This window comes from Suricata suricatta, chromosome 14, assembly GCF_006229205.1.
Source record: "Suricata suricatta isolate VVHF042 chromosome 14, meerkat_22Aug2017_6uvM2_HiC, whole genome shotgun sequence".
Classification (NCBI taxonomy): Eukaryota; Metazoa; Chordata; class Mammalia; order Carnivora; family Herpestidae; genus Suricata; species Suricata suricatta.
Window position 1 is genome coordinate 21,533,771 of NC_043713.1, and position 6,000 is coordinate 21,539,770.

Here is a 6,000-nt window from a genome sequence, read left to right on the forward strand (position 1 = left end):
GGTTGCACTGCACTTTCCAACCCAACCCTCCCCATGCGGTGGCCCCGCCACCAATTCTTCCAAGCATCATTTTCCAGGCTTCCTTCTCTGCAAAGCCTTTTTGTCTCTTCCTGTTTCAGGTCTCCCAATGCGAAGCCAGATAATTCCCCCACCTCTTCTTGAGCTCTCTACCTCATAGAACAGTGGTAGTGAGTGTCCACATACCTCGCCATCCCTGATCCTACAGTCAGTTACTGAGTCAGCTTCCTCTCTGCATTTCACACCAGCCAAGGGCTGAAACAGAATGGACGCCCTATTAAGCACTAACTGAATGCTGCTGAAATGAATAAATAAGGTATTTGCTTTACCATTTAGGAATAGATAAATAAAATGTATATAATATGATGCAGGAGAACACAACAGATAAAAGAAGTAAACAAATTTCAAGTACTTATAAGTATAATATCTATTGAATAAATGAAACATTATATTCACCCTCCTGTGTATCTAAGAAACCTTTTAAAGATATTATTTAATCAATATAGTATTTGGAATTAAATTAATCTTTAGTCAAAATGCCTCCACTTGTTTTATTATGAACAGATTACTAATGTACTCCTGGAATTACATGCATATTTGTTGTGTAGACAGAAATGTACTTTTTTTCTGCGTAGAGAAGTGAAAGCAATAAAAAGGGTGCTAAAAATTGGAGATGGTAAAGTTTTTCAGAAGATGGTGATGGTTGGAGCTAGGTAACAGGACAAAGAGATGAGGTAATAGAAGGCAGGGGAGAGAGAAAGGGAGGGAAGAAGGGAAGAAGACAGGGGGTCAGGACAGACAACTGAGAGAGAGGCAAGGGAGCTCCCCATGATGATAATCATGCTTATTATCACCATAATATTAATTCTAGAGCCCTAACTATTGCCATTTAATAAATATTTCTAGGAGTCAAGAACCATGCTGGATACTTTACATATGGCAACTCCTTTTTTTTTATTTTAGTCCTTACATCAATAAATACCTCAACACCATTCTTGTGCATAAAGCTCAGAGGGATCTTTGACTTAAGATTAGAGAGTATTGGGGCATCTGGGTGGCTCAGTTGATTAGGCATCTGATTTCAGCTCAGGTCATGATCTCATGGTTCTTGATTCAGAGCCCTGCATTGGGCTCTGTGCTGACAGCTCAGAGCCTGAAGCCTGCTTCAGAATCTCTGTGCGTCTCTCTTCTGCTCCTACCCACTTGTACTCTGTGCCTCTCTCTCTCTCCCCAAAATAAGCAAATATTAAAATAATTTAAAAAAAAAGAGTAGAGAGCGTCAAACCCTGATCTGTTGCCCTCCGGAGTTCCAATTCTTAGCCACTGTGTGGCAGTTACATTTAATTGTCTTTTCCTTCTCTCTCATCATCAGGAACATTTCGGTGATGCTTTATTCTATCAGCTTTATTGGATCCTCACAGCCAAATTTATAGAGCTAAAGATGAATAGGGTCAGTGGAGCCTTATTGGTCAATCTTCTCCCATTTTCATGTCTGACCAGATATTCATTTGCATTTAACTGTCTACCCCAGACCAACTGTTTTTTTCCCCTCCAGAAGCTCTGTAAAAAATGCAGTTCTGAGGAGCCTGTATGTACACTTTCTTAAGTGCCTACAAAAGTTTTGTTAAAGTCCAGGTAAAATCTTCCTACTGTGGATTCAAAACCCAAGCTGGTGATCTTGAACCTTCCTTTGGAAGTGTTAGTAAGAATTCATCCCCCACCTCATTTGGTTCCCCACCTCATTGGTTTTTAAGCCATTATCTACATGCCAACAATGCCAGAAACAATCAACATAGAGATAAAAGGTATACATTTCCAGGACATGGAATGGAGTTTCATTTACATGTATGAGCTGAAAAGTTTCCTTTTTGGCAACTTCAGGTTATTGAGAGAAGTCACTTGGTATATCCCTCTCTCTCCCCAGTGTCTCTGCTTTATTGCTAATGTCTTGCTTATTATACCCTATAAATCACAATCAATAAAACAAAAGCAGAGGAAAGTAGTAAAGGAGTAAAAAGGAAAGAAAAACAGGAAGTAAGGTCTCCATGAATTCTGCCATGTTTGTGAGGATTTCTACGAGAACCCCTTGTGGGATGAATTGGCAGCATCCCTCATCTTCTACAAAAAGATACTTAAGGGGGCGCCTGCGCGGCTCAGTTGGTTAAGCATCCAATGTCAGCTCAAGTCATGATCTCACAGTTTGTGTGTTCGAGATCTGTGTCAGGCTCTGTGCTGACACTCAGAGCCTGGAGCCTGTTTTAGATTCTGTGTCTTCCTCTCTCTCTACCCCTTCCCCACTTAGGTTCTGTCTCACTCTGTCTCAAAAATAAATAAATTATAAAAGAATTTTTAATAAAAAAAGAAAAATATTACCAAAAAAAGGAAACTTGATTGTTTTCCAGACTGAAACAGACACCAAATCCATTAATTTGTTCCCTTAGTCATTTTTTTGTTTCATTTTTTTTTAAATAAAAGGCCATATCCAGCATATGAAATACTTAGGAAAGATACAGAATCAGAAAAGGAATAATACTTCAAAGCTCTACCTAGACACCTGCCACTTTTCAGGACACTGAATCCTAGGCAGGTTAACAACTGTGTGCTAAAGGTCTCTCAATCCCAATGAATTTTTGTAATTGTGGAGTCTTGAAGTTAATCTTACCAGACGATTCTTTTCCCCTATTAAAGTGTTCTCATTTTTGTCCTTAAGGTTATTAATTTCCAAGTTTGCCCCATTTTCTTTCTTGTTTCCTTTCCTTCAACTCTAATAAAAACCAGAAATAGACATGAGAAGTTGGGGACACAATCCAGTCTCAAGTTCAGGCATATGAATGAGAACTTGAGACAACCAGATTTTGACAGAGCCACTAAGAACTTGAGGATCTGATATCCTCCTTCTCTAGCATCTGTACATGATGGTACATATCTAGACTCACGAAGTTCACTGGTATTAAATTCCTACGGAAGAGGATCATTTACATGGGTTCTAGGTCTGCCTCTACACTTAGCTATGGGGTTGCTACTGGACGATTCGCTGAACCTAACTGAGCCACAGCGTTCTCATCTACTAAAGGCCAGAAGCTGCAGCTTTATCTGAGTGCTTCTTTGAGGAAAGATCATTCTAGTCAAAGGTTGAACGACTGGTTCTCTGGGGAGAAGGAGATTTGATGTGCAGTGAATACCAGTTTCTGGGGTGTAAATACTCCATCAGATCTGCTGTCAAGCCACACACACGATGTCATTGAATACCAAGTCAGAGGAGATGCGCACAGCAGAGTCGTAAGCACTCACAGGAGCGATTCCAGCACACCACTAACTCCATCTATCTGTAAATAACACCACAGATGTTCTTGCCTTTTCACTTATACTCACACATTTTACTTAATCTGAAAAGGCTTTTCCTCTTCTCTCTGCACATCTAATTCCTACTTATAAGTTAAGTTTCAGCCTGAATACCAACCTTCCCATAAATATTTCCAGTATCTTCTACATCAGAATCAATTCTCTATAAAACTCTAACTCATACTCCATTTTTTTCTAGTAGTTGTTAATTGCTTACAAGGCTGTGTTTCTCTCATTCTCCTTTCCCTGCACATGCTTTTCCCTCCATGCTCTCTGGCACCACACAGCAAAATCCCCTTGAACATAGCAGGGGTTTGATCAGTGTTCACTGAATAAAATATTGACTAAAAGTACTCTGAAAACCATTACAAAGTCTTATCAAGAAGTACTCCCCCTGCCCCTAAACTGAGACCTCTTTAAAGACAGAACACTGTTTAATTCATGTTTATAGTTTCAGTATTGTGTTTGAGCCAGATACATCTTTAGATCTAGAGAAAACCGAACCAAAGGAACAATGTTTCCAAAGCGGCTGATTCAGGTGTTAATGGTGGAATCTGAGGGGAGAGGCCCAGGTAGCATCAGGTTCCAGACCCACCCAAAGGATTTCAGGGCAGTGTGATTCTCCTGCATCAGGCCTGCCCACGAAAGCGATGGAATATTAGATCAGCAACACCAGTGAGCCTTAGTTATCACTAGATGGCAAGACAGGACTAACAACACAGCTGTGAGACACACCTAGTCTCCGAGCAGGGAAGCTAGACACAAGGGAACAAGGGGCAACATGTTTCCTTAGCACTGCAGTCATGAACAAAAGTGATCAGGCTGCAAGCTGGACCGGCAGGAGGAGTCCCCAACACACACATGAAATGTTAGCTTAGATACAAAGAGCTGAAAAGGTGCAGCTGAAGCCTAAAGCCTGGAAGAATTAGGACCGAGGCCTGACATTCCCAGGAGACAGAGAAGTAAAGCGGAAAAAGAGTCTGGCCTTATCGTAAATGACAAACTCTACCAGCATGTTCAAGAGAGAAGGTCAATATTGAAGTTGCTATTTTTGACTACATATGGAAAAAAAATTTTGTTTTAAATGGGCACTTGTAAAATGCTCATGTAAAATGCTCATGTAAATGATAATTTCCTGAAAACTTCAGAGGCACTTCAGAAGGATTACAAAGCTCATTTATGATTGTACTACAGGGATAAAATGGTACATACCATTTTACTATGTGCCCAGTTCGAAAACTGAGGCTCAGAGAGGTTAATGACTTGCCCAAGGCCAGACTAGTTAGTGCCCGACAGATCAAATCCATGACTGCCTGAATCCAAACCCCTTACTCCTTTCCAATGTGTCAACCTGTGAAATGAAGCAAAAATACAGCTTCAAAATAATGTTTTACCCTTTTCTTACATGGCTTGCCTAAGTCTGAAAGCAATTCCAAAAGCATAAATATCTAACTTCCAAATATTTGAAGCTAGATATTTGAAGAATAACATTCAATGTGGAAATAGAAGCACTTGACTAATTAAAATAATAAGGAAGGTCTGCTATAGTCAAGCCTCATATATTTTAAAATAGTGTTGCTAGTTTAGTCAAGTCCAAAATGGTTAAATTTAGGTAAAATTTCCTCGTTAGAGCTCATTCTCTGTCAGGAACTCACTGAACACTTGATCTGCCTGCTGTAAATCTCCTAAGGCCACCTGGTAGATATAAACTTAGGATAGAAGAATTAAAACATGCCAATAAGCCTTTTGTTTTTACTCTTTATGATTCCCATGATGCATCTGGAGTTCTCCTTTCACATTCTTTGAAATGGAGTGTGGTAAAAATGTTATCCCATGAGGACAACCTTTTACTCCATAATTTCTCATTTCTTCTGCTTATATGTTTGTTGGCTTTAAAAAAAAAATTTTTTTTAATCCAGTAAATATAACATTATGCCATTTTTGAGAGATAGTTAAGAAACTTTACACTACTCTTCTGGGCATTATACAAATATTGTGGAAGTAAAAATTTGTCATGAAAGCCGAACAACTAGTTGGATAATTTATGTGAATGAGAGAAGAGAATTTAATAATGCTAGAACATTCCATATCCTTTCCAGGGTGAGAGTCATTGTGATTTCTTCCACAGAAATCTAGGCTATTTGCATGTTCCTGTCTTATTGGCCGCAATGAACTACTCAGGTTTAAAACACTCTGTTTTTCATCACACTAGTGTCCATTTGAATCTAAATCAGAATCTGATCAACCCAGGCTTCAGTGTTGCACACCAGAAAGCAAAACTCAAATAAAAGGTCTCAAGAAAATGCAAGTGTAAAATTAAAATCGATGGGTAAATCATCTTCTTACAAAAACAAACACACAAACACCAGCCACGACAATACACTAAAGGAAGTGTATTCTTCTTTTTTTTTCTAAATAGAAGATAAAATAGCATTCAAAGGAGATGCAGCCTCCAACGCAAATCTGTCATAGAGGGCAGTCAATGCTCCAGAGTGTGGTTTTCAAACCACATTGTCAAGCAATTCTCAACCAAATTCCACTAATATTTATACTAATTTTCAGTGGACATGTCCACTTAACCAGTTCACTGCCTCAGGTTGTACATACAAGCCCCTGGAATTGATATTGACTCAGCCTAAA